A 14103-nucleotide genomic window follows, 5' to 3' on the forward strand; every position below is an offset into this window, starting at 1 on the left:
CTCCACAGATAAGACAATAATTCATCGGCTTGTTAGTATCCAGGCCGAAATAGCCTGGCCCCTCATTTTTGGTTTTTGTATGTCCTAAACATGAATAATTAAACTAAAAACATGTCCATAAGCAGGGCTCTGGAGGTCACAGGATCACTCTCCACAGGTGCAGGCAAAGTAAAGCAAGCTGGGGACAGCAGCAGGCGACATGGTGTGGCTCTTCCAGAAGCACATTTATCTCTGTGGGGATCTTTCTGTGGAGAAGGGGTTGCATGGTTTGCCTATGACCTCATCCTCCACCACAGCTGCCTTTTGAAACCAGCAGCTCCTTTTATATTAGAGATCCCCACCAATACACATGCAGTCCCTGACGGACGGGATGACAGAGAGGGCTGCTGGCGGGCATACAGAGCCCATCTGGAGACTCTTAACCCCTGGGGACTAGTGACACAGGTTCCCAAGACAGACAGGCACAGCTATACGAGAGGCACATGTGCGGAACAAAACACAGAGAAACGATGGCTGAAGGTGAGGCACACGAACTGGATATAATGTCGGGCCTTAAATGATGGGTCGCTCAATGTCTTTGTTCCTAAGAAACCAGAATGCACCATCACTCTTGTCTCCAGAGGTGGTCCTAGATTTCCTCCCATATACTTAAGGGCACAGAAAACTCCTCTGGCACCAGTAGGAGTTCTGCTTCTCAGAACTGTACAACAGTCAAGTGAGAAAAGTCATACAAAAATTTTCCCATCGAAGCACCGTGTCACCTTCTACAGAAGCACAGTGGTGCTAGCCCTTCGGCCGGTTCCACAGTGGATGAGCCTCTGTGACCTACGACCACGCCTTGCCACACCTTGCAAGGATGCAGCATCAGCTTGGAAGACGCTTGCCAGCTTCTCTGAAGGAAGTGAGGGGACAGCAGCTGAAATCAGGGCAAACAGGGCACACAGAGCTTATATTTATCAAGCAAATGCTAGGACGACGAAGGCTGGATTTTCCTGCCTTTCAACTATTGTGCCACGAAAGACGGATGGGGACCGAGAAGGCTGAGGCCACCAGCCTCCCTGTTCAGCTCTCCTTCTCCTTTGAACGCATGTCACTGCCTGGGCTCTCTACCAGAAAAGCTGAAATTTCAGCCAAGACCACCCAAAAGGTATGCATCAGGAGGAAGGAGGTACGCGAGTTTCCCCGGCTCTCTATTCTCAGATATAGCTCCTTGAGTGGTTTTATCCCTTGTCTCTTCTCTCTGTCTTCCTGCCAAATTATTTATGGTAGGGGAAAACAGCTCAAATAATTCACTCTCTTAAAATTCACTATATTTAGAGAATGACGTCATCACTCAGTTTGAAACACATGACACAAGCCTCAAAGCATGCTTATATGTGTAAGTTCATGTTCTGGAGTCAGTTCAAATTATTCATTAAAATGAGTAACAAAGAACAAAACACAGAAGTGGCAGCTGTTGCATTTGGACATCTGATTGGCAGCAAGGGATGTATTTATAGTGTAACAGCAGACTGGGCTACGCAGGGAAGAACCAACGCTACTCCCTAGTAGTTAAGTTATATTGGGGGGAAAAAAGAACCACGCAAATCATCTATTCAAGAATGAATCCTTAGAAATGTGCTCATGCGCATGTGTGGCAGTCAGAGGGCGACTTTCGGGAGTCTGTTCTCACCTTCCTCCTTGTTTTTGAGACAGGGTCTCTTGTTTCTGTTACGATGCTGCCCCCCCCCTCCCCGCCCCCCAGGCTAGCTGGCTCCAGAGCCTGGAGATTCTCCTGTCTCCATCTCACAGCGAGAACGCTGGAATTACAAATACGCACGGACACATCCAGCTTTTTATGTGAGTTCCAGGAATCAAATTCGGGTTATCATTTCCCTGACCCCAAGAATTTTTTTTTCTTTTTTAAACACAGGGTTAGTGTTCTTATAGGTTCTGAATTAAACCTCTCCTCAAACACAATTTGTAAACAAACTGAGGGCACGGACTGAGTCTGTACCATCTAACAAGCTCCTAGAACGTTAAATAACACTCACCGAATGCGAACGTTTGCCTTAAATTGTTCTATTAAACCTATACACGAGTAGAGTCAAAGCATGAAGCGGCTTCCAAGGCAACGCCGCCACCACCACCCCAGCCAGGCCGTCCCAGGTGTCTGTCTTGCACCTCAGTTCTACACAAGGCAGAAGTAAGCCTAGGCTTTGTTTTCTCTTCGGAGGTACCCGTCTCCCTGTCTGGTTAAGCTTGGATCTACCCCTCTCCCCTCTTCACCTCACCTCATCCTCTGCCCATCTGTGTTTGGGGAGGGGAGGACACACTACCTCCCTTCCTTCCAAAGGCGGCTGCCTGTGTCACCGGAAGTGCTTCTAGATGCTTGCTCTCCCAGCGTTCTGTTGCCCACCGGACTTGAGAGAAGTTTTCAAAAGTGGCATTTATTGTTTGCATTTCTTCTTTCCTGCGCCCCTCAACTCACCTAAACCAAAGGTAGATGCGGAACATCTGGGATAAAGTCAGTTTATGGTGAATATGCTTAAAAGAAAGCATATTTTACAAGAAAAACAGCATGCTCACATGTAACCTATCACGTTTGACCTGTGTTGTATCTCACTTTGCCCTTCTCCTGATATGGTTTTCCCTCCTTTGGTGAGCTTCAAGCCACACCCTTAACCTGCGCCTTATTTCCTCAGTCTTACCCCAACTAACTCTCTGGTAATATTACTTTTCTCTCTGCTCTCTCTGTGGCTCCTCGTGCCCTTCTGAGTTCTATCTGCTCTATCTAGACCTTTTATGCCACCCTATCTCGAGACAAGATTTCTCTGTGTAGCCTTGGCTGCCCTGGATTTTGCAGACCACGCTGGCCTCGAACTCACAGCGACCCACACTCCCTGAGTGTGTGTGCCACTTATCCGGCTGGATGTAGACTTTTAATCGCCCTTTAATTTTCCCCTTTAATTTTGAAGTTTGCATCAACTTTAAATCAACAAAGCAGTCACAGCTCTGTGACCATAGATGCACATTCCCTACGTCCCAAGAAGGTCTAGGATTATATTTGCTTCTCTGCTAGTCTAGTGTCCTTGCCACCTTCCTCATGTCACTCAACAGCGAATGCTCTCAGAGTCAGGCTCGGATGGAAGTCTGTTTTGTTTTTTGTTTTTTTTTAACCTCGCCAATTAGTTGCCTTTCCAAAGCTGTTGTGGTTTGAATAGAAAATGTCCCCCATGGCCGCATGTGTTTGAACACTTGGTGCCCAGAATGGTGGCACTGTTGGGGAGGTTATGGAACCTTCGGGAGTCAAAGTCTTGCTGGAGGAAGTGGGTCGCTTTGCCGCGTTCTATTTTGACCCCACTTCCCGTTCTTTCTCTCTCTCTCTCTCACTGCTTCATAAGTGAAGACGCAATGTGATCACTCAGTTTCTTGGTGCTCCCACCAGGAACCAAGTCTTCTCTGCCATGAGGGACACCATCCCTTTAGAACCATAAACAGAAACAAGCCTTTCCCCTGCCAACGGTAGCATTTTATGATAGCAACAGGTCATTTACGGCAGCAACAGAAAACTAATACTCGCCCCCCCCCCCCAACGACCCCCGTCACACACTTACTTAGGCATTCTACACAGGTAGGTCCTGCTGGAATCTACCCTTTGTCTCCTTCTTCTCCACTCAGGATTGGGAGCTAATAACCCCGACACAGGAGCCAGCAAACCCCTGCATCCTGCCTTCCTCCTCAGTATGTTCATCTTGTTCTATCCAGGGCCTAAGAAAATGTGTGGAAGTCAGGCCTTCAACGACACATAACGGGCTGGAGTGATGGCTCAGAGGTTAAGAGCACCGTCTGTTCTTCCAAAGGTCCCGAGTTCAATTCCCGGCAACCACATGCTGGCTCACAACCACCTGTAATGAGATCTGATGCCTTCTTGTGGTGGGCAGAATACTGTATAAGTAATAAATAAATCTTTAAAAACAAACAAACAAAAAAATGACACGTGACATAATGGTTCAATGCGTTTTGTAATTTGCTGAAAGACAAGTTTAAAGACTTTTAGCTCTTGCTGCATTCCCATCCTACAAGGAGCAGAACGGCAAACTTTCCAGAGTCCGCTCAGACATTCTTAGGGGTTACGGGTTCAAGCCTTCCCTGTCTGGGTTGCTGCCCTAGCCATCCTGTCAGTCGTCATTTGCCCTGCAAAATCATGAACGCTCAACAGCCTGAGTTGAGTTTTCCTTTGGCACACCCAACTGCGTACATGTTCAATGGAGATCATTCAAAATTGACAATATTCTTCTTAGCAAAAACGGATCTAAAATAATGCCACTGGCAACCTGCCTCCATCTGGGAGAGGCATTTTGTTGGGAATAGTGGTTATGTTTATTTCATCCATTCATCTGTTCGCTCCATTACAAATATATTTATTGAGTACTGACAAGTGCCCCTGCTGTCATAGCTGGAAGGGTGGCGCTTTAATGAACTAGCACAAGTCTGCCTCAGCAAACTCAAATTCTAGTAGAGGAGGACAAAAACAAAAACAAAAACAAAACAAACAAACAAAAAAAACAAGCGATTAAAAAAAAAAGCCTACAACTGCAACAAAAGAAAACTCAAGTTGCTCTGTAGGTCCTAGCCTTTCTTAAACCATCCCAAGGACATGGGGAAATGCCCTAACAGGGTCCCTCAGACCAAACCACCACTACCCTTGCCATGGTCCTTCTGGGAAACGACAATTAGCAAGCTCTTAGGCTCAGATCCTGGGAGCTACACAGGCTTAAAAGCTCTGCAAGCCTGTCCTCTCGACCATCTCCATCAGCTAATAAGATGAGGTAATCAATGTGCGCTTCACCGAGCAATCCTCATGTGAGGCCATTACTGCAATCCCCTGACAGCACCGAATACCCATCCTTGGCCACTCCTCACTCCAGGCCCATATCCACAGACAGAATGCACAGCAAGAGTGAAGAGAAGAAGGGGGAGGGGGGAGGGAGAGGGCAGGGAGAGAGAGGGAAGGAGGGAGGGAGAGGGGAGAGAGAGGGAGGTTGGGGGAGAGCGAGGGAGGGAGAGAGAGAGAGCTATTTCATTAAGTTTTAAAGAGCATTTTCTAGTCTTCTAAATAATCATTTGTCCCTTTCCTACTAGAAAGCCCACGTGAGGACATAGAGGTATCAGAGGCGACAAAGGCGCTCAAAAGTTTATCAAATGATGATAGCAACTGTAGCACATGCCTTTAATCCCAGCACTTTGCGTGAGGAAGAGGCAGGCGGATCTCTGTGAGTTCGAGGCCAGCCTGGTCTACAGAGCCAGTTGCGGGACAGCCAGTGCTGTCACACAGAGAAACCCTGTCTCGATAAATCCAAAACAAAGCCAGCAATTGTGAGTGGCCAGCCTGGTGTCTTAAGAACTAAATAAAGTATGATGGTTATGTATGCATGGGGGGGGGGGGCGGGGATTCCTGAGGTGACATTTACAGCATATGGTTACTTGACTTGGTGCTGAAAATTTATCTTTTCGACAGAAAAGAACCAAACAGGAGTCACACATTCCTTGGAAGCGGAGGGATTAAATTGGACCCTGAACGATCCATGTGGACGTGGACACTGGACACCCCTGAGAAGCCTCTATCTGTCTTCCCCTCCCCCTTCTGATGCCCCCTCCCTCTCTCTCTCTCCCATTCTCTTCTCATCTATAGCTCGCATTTCACATCATGTCTTCTTCTGCTTTCCCGAAGCACATCGGAGGACTTTTCTGTTTGCCTTTTCTGAGGCAGGGTCTCTACTATGCAGGCAAGGCTGGCCTGGAATGCATCAATCTCTTGCCTCAACATCCAGAGTCCTGAGATGACCAGCCATGTGTGTGTTAACATGACCAGCACAAATGACCTTTGACCTCCCTTCACTTGGAAGGTATCTCTGTTTATGTCTCCTTTTTTTTTTTCAAGCATTTTTTTCACATTTGAGTGTAGATTCAAGTTGATTTACATTTTTGTTTGTTGTTGTTTTGTTTTTTAAGTAAAGCATTCACTATTTTAAAACAAAAGCAGCCTTCCCTTATCAATGCAGAAATTGCAAAAACAGTTGGAAGGGTTGGGCATGTACTAGCTGACACCAAGACCGAATGCAGAAGCTCTTTTATGATGTTTTCCACCACAGGAACACCGATTAACATTTATTGAGCACTCATTAATCCCAGACATTGTTCTAAGCACTTTATATATTACATTAATCTTCACCACAACCCTATGAGATGGGGAGTAATTATTCCCAATTATAGATGTGAAAACAAGTCACAGAGAGATTAAGCAATTTGGCCAAGTCAAACTGGAAATGGTAAAACTGAGATCGGAACCAGCGGTGAGCCGAGAGCCTACGCCTCTGACCTCACGCATCCTGACTCCGAGGAGCAGCAAATGTTTTCGTTAAGGCTAACAACTACCACGAACATCTTTCTGGAGTTTTTTTTGTTTTGTTTTGTTTTTTATTTATTTATTTATTTTTAATGGCCCTTTCAAGACAAATGAGCAGCTTTCTTAGATAAAAACCAGCTCAGCCGTCCACTTTGCTAACCACTGGTCTACAATTTTATTATTTGTGTGTGTTTATGTATAGGCATATACCTGTGTGGTGGTGATGGCTATGTGTATCCTAGTGTGAGCACTTGTTAATGTGAGTGTGTGTACATGCTGGTGCATACGGAGGCCAGAGGTTGGCTGGTTTCCTCCTCTGCTCTCCTTTACTTTCTGAGACAGGGTGTACCAGTCACTAACACGGAGGCTCATGAGTTGGGGAGGTAAGAGCTGGCCAACAAGGTTCAGAGATCCAATCTACCTCCATCCCTACCCGCCCCCCACCCCCAAATCCCCCAGGGTCCCCAGATCCCTCAGCAAAGCCTGGGCTTTTTACAAGCATCCTGGGCGACCAAAGTCAGGTCCTCAGGCCTGTGCAGCCGACACCTTACAGAGGATACCATCTCCTCAGTCCCAGTTTTACTATTTTCTATGGGCCAGTCTACTTCTTTTCACAGAGCCAAGTTCAGGCAGAAGCAAGTTTACATGAGATTCCAGGCAATCTTACAGTCCACAACCCTGGAACCCAAGAGCTCACAACCTCACAGGCACAGAACAGGTAAAGAAACGCAAGCATCTAAATCCAAGCACCATCTGTGGTCTGTGGATATGCACAGGCCAAACCACCCCCAGATAAGAACCAGATGAAACAGCCACAAATGAGAGAAAGAGTGATAATAAAAACCCACGACTTGGGGCTGGAGAGTTGGCTCAGAGGTTAAGAGCACTGACTGCTCTTCCAGAGGTGATGAGTTCAATTCCCAGCAACCACATGGTGGCTCACAACCATCTATAATGTGATCTGATGCCCTCTTCTGACCTACAGGTGTTCATACAGGCAACGCACTGTATACATAATAAATAAATAAAATCTTTAAAAAAAAAAAAAAAAAAAAAAAAAAAAAACCCACGACTTTGGGGGTGGGGGTGGGTAGGGCTGGAGAGATGGCTTAGTGGTTAACAGCACAGGCTTCTCTTCTAGAGGACCTGGGTTCAATTCCCAGCACCCACACAGCAGCTCACACCTACCAGTTCCAGGGGATATGACACCCTCACACAGACGTGCACACAGGGAAAGTATAAATGCACATAAAATAGAAATAAATTATAAAAGAAGAAAAGAAAAACCAACCACCTTGAGTTTTGTGATAAGACTTGATGTCTCTGTCTTAATACTGTTCTTGGGGTTACTGCTGACATATAACACCACTTGCTGACATGTCTGCACACTGAAGATTCAGTCTTGTTGTTCCCTTATCAAAAGATTTTCTTCTTCTTCTTCTTTTTTTTTTTTTCTTTTTGAGACAGGGTTTCTCTGTATAGTCATAGCTGTCCTGGACTCACTTTGCAGACCAGGCTGGCCTCGAACTCACAGTGATCCGCCTGTCTCTGCCTCCTGAGTGCTGGGATTAAAGGTGTGCGCCACCACGCCCGGCTCCAAAGATTATCTGCAGTGTCAGAACTATCTCTGTGGACTGTGAATGCCACCAACTTGAAGTCGGCCTGGTCACCTGAGAGGACATACTTACGTAAAATAGTGACCTCGGCGTGCTCTCTCGCCATCTCAGTGCATCACACTCTTTGGCATTAATTTTTTAGGTTACACGTATTTTACCACAATTTAAATGTCTTTTAAAAGCCAGAAGTCCTGGACCAGCAAGGCGGCTCAGTACAGCTCAGTAGTTAAAGACATTCGCTTGCCACACACAGCTGGTGACCCGAGGAACCCATTATGACACTGGGTGGGGAGAACTCACTTCAAAGTTGTCCTCCAATCTCTGCACATGTTCCCGCCCTCACCTCAAAATGATAATGGTGGTTTTTAAACCCAAAGATGCAAAGTTCTGTTCTGAATTAAGTCACTTACACTGGCTTTCAATCTACCAGGATACACAGCTCCATCTACAAAGCCCGCCCTTAGACGTTGCTCCCCGTAAGTATGTATTTATATAAAACTTGGCTAATTTTAGCTGGTGGTGGGGCATGGACACTAAGAAACTATCTCACTTCTACTTTCTTTCCTATTAAACTGGGGCCATCTGTTTAAAGTAACGGCAGTTATTTTTAGCAGTTAGACAAGAGGGCACTTAAAACAAAAACAACTAGAAACAGCCAGCTCTTTCTTCAACATCGCCCCTTATCCGTGCAGGGGCTTCACGTATACACAAAGTTCCCAGCTAATACAGATTGTTTTAAAATCTCCACACAGTAGGACAAGACATCTTCCCCCCCCCCCCCCCCCCCACTCCTTCTGACTGTTTTCAGCAGTTTCTCAGCACGGAAGAGGAAGGAACCGGAGGTCTTTCCTGGCATCTGACAGTATCTGCCGGCAGCCCTTGACGCCCAATTTGCCTGTCTCTCATGAGGCAAGCCGCTTAACTTTTCTACTTAACATCTAACCTGAATTCCTTCCTTCTAAATGCAGAAACCTGTGTCGGCAACTCCTGTTCTCCCGGGGGGCAGCGACAAGGGAAAGAAAACCACAGTAAACACGTGGGCAATGCCCTCCTTTCATACAACAGAGGCCATCTTAACGACAACAAAAAAATCAAGACCATCAGCCTCACCCTTTGCCCGTTCCTCACCTTCCCTCGAGTACGCTGCAGTAACAGCACTGAGTCTGTGAAGTTTCTTTAGAAGCCAATGTACTTTGCCCTTGCCAGGTCAGATAAGGGGTTGGTTGGGCTTACTTGGGAGCAGGGCCTTCCTAAGCGTTTTCACCCTCCTACTTATTGAGATAATTCTATGTACGATTTGATAGCCGGAGACAGTGTGCAAGGATCAAATCATTAGTGGTAAGCATGTACTTTGTAGGAATACATTTTTTCAATTAATGTAATAATCACATGCATGTGGAGGGCACAGTGCAATGTTTCAACACATGAATAACACACACACACACACACACACACACACACACACACACACAATCAGGGTTAATTAATGTTGCCATCCTTGTCATTACTTTGTGTTTACAGCAGCACAATTCACAAGATGTGAAATCAATCTAGATTTAAACAATTATGGCATATCAATTTCATTGGTATGATTTTTTAATTGATATACCACTGATGCAATGGAATATTATTCATTCATTAAGATGATATCCTGTGATTGGCACCAAAATTGATGGCACTGGAAGACACTACGTTAAGTCTAATTAGTCAGATATCGAGAGACAAGTGCCACAGGTCCTCTCTTACACGGAGATGCTAAAGGGTCTGTGTGACACATACACCAGTGACAGAGGCTAGGGGCACTGACCAACAGCTAGCAGCCAATCACAGCCAGAGAGAATTAGTAAGTTCTAGAATTCCACAGCAGAGTGGAGGAGATGTGGGCTATAACAGCTATGAAATATTTCACAGGTGACCTTTTGAAGAGGGTCTGGGAGGCACCAAACACAACACAAGGAAAAGCGGGCCTTCCTGTCAGTTAGGGTAGTGGACGGGGTGAGAGGGAGGAAGGGCCTGGCCGACCCACACTTGTCACTGTGCTCACCTTGCCATCCTAATGCCTGCTGGATTTGGTCCTTTTTGAAGCATGCTCTCATGTAGGCCAGGCTGGCCTTCAACTCCATAGGCAGTTGGGGCTGACCTTAAACTTTTGATCTTCTTGCCCCCATGTTCTCGGATTACAGGCAGGCTGAGGCATGCTGAGTCGCTGCAGCAAGCATCTTTCTACTGAATGATCTCTGTCTGTCTGTCTGTCTGTCTCCCTCCCTCCCTCCCTCCTCTCTCAATCCAAAGTTTACTCACAGTTTAAATTCAATATTTAAAGGCTCTACCTCACAGGAGACACAGGAGCCTGTGGCACAGCTCTGTGATTCCTCGCCCCGACATTTAGATCCATATTGAAATGGTGTTTTAATAAATATTGCCTGCACTGTGAATACGCAGTAAGTGATCACGTAGAAACCCAGCTAGAAATACCACTTCCCAGCCTCTGGCAGTCAGTTGTGGAGAGGTGACCTGAGCCTCTCTAAAAGACACAGCTTGGCAAGATGTACCTTTTCTAGGTCCAGGCCTTCTGTCAGTGGGCAGTCTGACTTCCCAGTCCTCCCTCTCTGCTCCCCAGCTGGGACAGAGGCATAGAGCATTCTAGGTCCTACCATGGAGATGGAGGCTGGGAGGTAGAGCAACAGGTAGAAAGAACGGGACTCCTCGGAACTAAGTTCTGCAAAGGGCAAGCTGCCTTGCACTACAACAATGTCCTCCCCGCCAGGGCAGCAGCTGGGGCAGTGTTAGCCCCTTTGGTTCACGGATGCTGAGGTCTCTGTCTAGCAGCTGGGGCAGCAGGTGTCATGGTTTGTGGCAGCACTTACTACACATCATAGGTTCCAGGTGTTACCCACGGACGAGCTCAGTCACGCATTTCCAGCACAAATCCTGCTATTATTCCCTGCTTTGAAATAAAGAAATAGACATGGCAGGCTGGATGTCTCATGAGTTGTTGTTGTTGTTTTCAAAGACAGAGGGTAGTGCAGGCTGGTACAGTGATCAAGTGCAGGTCTGCGTGGCACCAAACGCAAACAGCTAACTTCTACAAATGTATGTCCCCAGGGAAAGCTCCCTACCACACAGAGTTTCTCTCAGATTTTCCCTCTGTGGACTCTCACATATCTGGGCTAGAAGCAGTAGTTCAGAACCAAGAGGTTTATATTTGATTTCTTCACAAATACACTTAGCATACTCTTTATTTTTTATTACATTATGGGGGGGGGCGTGTTCTACAGTGCATGTGGTGGCAAGCACTTTTATCTGCTAAGCCATTTCACCAGCTCCCAGAATTTACTATTAAGGTCCAGATTTACGTAACACTAAAAACCTTGAAAGAAGTAGCCCAACTAGAAACAGCTTCTGGAGGAAATGTTTTACTGTTTATAAGTTCTATGGTGGTATCCTGTAATCTCAGCACTTGGGAGGCAGAGGCAGGTGGATCTGTGTGAGCTTGAGGCCAGCCTGGGCTACCAAGAGCGTTCCAGGACAGCCAGGACTAATGCAGAGAAACCAGGTCTGGAAAAAAAATCAACCAATCAATCAATCACTCCCTCAATTCATTCTATGGCTCATGGAAGGCCAAGCTCTGCATCACAGTTCAGTGCTGTAAAACACTAGATTATTAAAAATGAACTCCTTCTGCCATCCGTGTCTAGAACAAGAGGGTGGCGAGGCGCTGTTACACGGCACAGGGGCTCTCCGGCCAACTGTGTGCCTTAGCTCTCCCAAACTTCTAAAGGGTAGAGGGATGTCAGAGGGACATGAACATCTGAAGGATGACAGGGTGAAGGAGGGGCGCCTGGAAGGTGCCTTTTGCCCTTTCCTCTTTAAAAAAAAAAAAAAAAAATCATTCTTCTTTTTGAAATCCTTTCATCTTACAGAAAGCTCCGATAATTAAGCGCCTAAATCCACCTAATTTATTCACTTGACAAACACTGAGCACTTACTGACTCCTGACTGTTCCACACTTGCTGGATGCACATCGGCAGATGGACTGAGAAGACAAACCAGAAACCTTCATACGTCCGTCACAGTGGTTATCCTAACTTAAGTTTGAGAAAAAACAAAAACAAACAAACAAACAAACAAACAAAAACCCCTTCTCCACTAATTTTCTTTCCTTCCTCACTACAGCACAAGGACCAAGATCCCTTCGCTTTCCTCCCTTTAGTGAGAGGCACCCCTCTGTCAACAGGGGCCTGGAAGCACCACCACAGGAAAGAACTATCTTTCCTGATTATTTCGTGGGGACCCCCCCCTGCTTTTCCAGTGCTGTCGCCAAGCTCACCAGGTTCTAATTAATAAGTGATGAGTGAATAGTTGGAGTTCTTTGCTAGCATGAACAAGCATTTCATTATTTATATTAGTCTCCTCCTAATACGCTTGGTTACAAGGACTAAGGAGGAAGGTAGACTGGCTCCTCCACAGGGTCTGTCATTTCCATCAAAAGAGAAGCTCCCCTTACCCTTGATTAGTGGCTGTGGAGAGATGGAGAGATGAAGGGACCGTGACACCAGCTGTGGGTAAGGTCCCTGGCAGCCTGCTGTCCTCCCAAGTGGCCTGGACAGCATTTCCTCACTCACAGGGAACTCTGCCTTTATGTTCCTCCTTATGGCTCTCTCTGGCCCAGCCTTACGTTGGGGGAAGTGAAGGAACCCAGCTGCAGAGGGAAGGTATACCTTCTATATCCTCTTCCGGATCCATTCACATGCCAGCACCACCCTCTTCTGCCTCAATCATGAAAAAAAGCAAGCGAAAACCATACAGCTATCTGTGAGGTGCGGAGGGGATAGGGGTCCGCTCTGAAATATGGCATGTCACCTTGAAAGTAGTTGCCATGAGGAGCAACTTTAAAAAGATCGTATGATTGTGATTGTGTGTGTGTGTGTGTGTGTGTGTGTGTGTGTGTGTGTACGTACTCACAGTGGCTAGAGAAAGGCATTGGATCCTCAGAAGATGAGTTACGGCAGCTGTGAGCTGCCTGGTGCGGGTGCTGGGAAGTAAACTCACTGCTCTGGAAAAAGTACTCATCTCTCTAGCCCCAAAAGCAACCTTTTTGCACCATCTTTCTTCACCTTCTTCCTGCCTTTGCTCCAAAAATCTAACCCTGGACACTTCTTCCACCATTACTTGCACATCAGCTCTCCTCTCTGGCAGCTGCCAGTCTTCCACAGCCCAAGGTCCCCGGGGTGCCTTTTCAAGGCAATGACTCACAGTTTACCATGTTGCCAACGTGCCACAAACTAGTGGCTTCTCCTACAATTTCATTTCTCCATTTTTTTTTTTCCTTAGCAGATGTCAGCAAGAGAGTAAAAATATGTTATGATTTGAAGTCTACATGGTCTCAGGGAACTCCCCAGCTTGTCCGCTGTGCTATGAAAGGACACACAGACCATCCGCAGGCCAACGGGCACGGTTGTGCCCCAACATAACTTTATTTACAAGTGCAGGTGACAGGCTGGTTCGACACCATTAGCTCTCACTGATTCCTTATCACTGTTCTGTGGTAACAGAACATGTGTGGTAAAGTGTGTGTGTCACAGCCTCCTTTGCAGCTAGCCATGGTTGCTGGGGTTCTGCTTCAGTCTGCCTATCTGTGATGTCATCGCCTACCTGCAGTGGGGGTGTGGCCCTGCCCAGGGCTATATAAACGAACAGTTCTGCCTTGCCCCTGTCTCTTACTTTTCTTCTTCCTCTTATCCCCTCCTCCCTTTATCTCTCCCTCCCCCTCTCTCTCTGGGGTACCCCTCCCCCCTTTCCTTTTCCCCCATGCTCATTTAATAAACTTCCCTATATCTAATATCTGCTGCCTGTACCTTATTATCTTATTGCCTTATATCTTATATATTAAACATAAAAATGGTCAAATGACTGTTCTGGATAAATGGATGTGAGTGAAAACGGTCCACGCAAATCTAGATCATCCCCTGTTTCTTGAGCTGAAATGAAACTGTGAGAAACTATGTTTGACTGGGAAGGTAGGAGCAGCTTTCAGGAAACAGAGAAACAAGCTGGTGGAATCACCTGGGTTGGAGGAAGAAGGGGAGAGAGGGGGAG

General features: G+C 46.5%; 1 protein-coding gene across 6 annotated transcripts in view; it reads right to left on the reverse strand.

Moving 5' to 3' along the window:
* The window catches only part of Gab1 (GRB2 associated binding protein 1), a 111852-nt gene that overhangs the window by 50408 nt on the left and 47341 nt on the right, over positions 1 to 14103 (reverse strand). The window contains exon 1 of one of the 6 annotated variants that reach the window (XM_051169108.1): positions 10049 to 10181. The exons of the other annotated variants lie outside the window; for them this stretch is intronic. The gene's annotated coding sequence lies outside the window, so the exon portion shown is untranslated. Of the gene's footprint in view, positions 1 to 10048; positions 10182 to 14103 lie in introns of those variants that run through there. 6 annotated transcript variants of the gene reach the window in all.

The sequence above is a fragment of the Acomys russatus genome, chromosome 26 (assembly GCF_903995435.1).
Source record: "Acomys russatus chromosome 26, mAcoRus1.1, whole genome shotgun sequence".
NCBI lineage: Eukaryota > Metazoa > Chordata > Mammalia > Rodentia > Muridae > Acomys > Acomys russatus.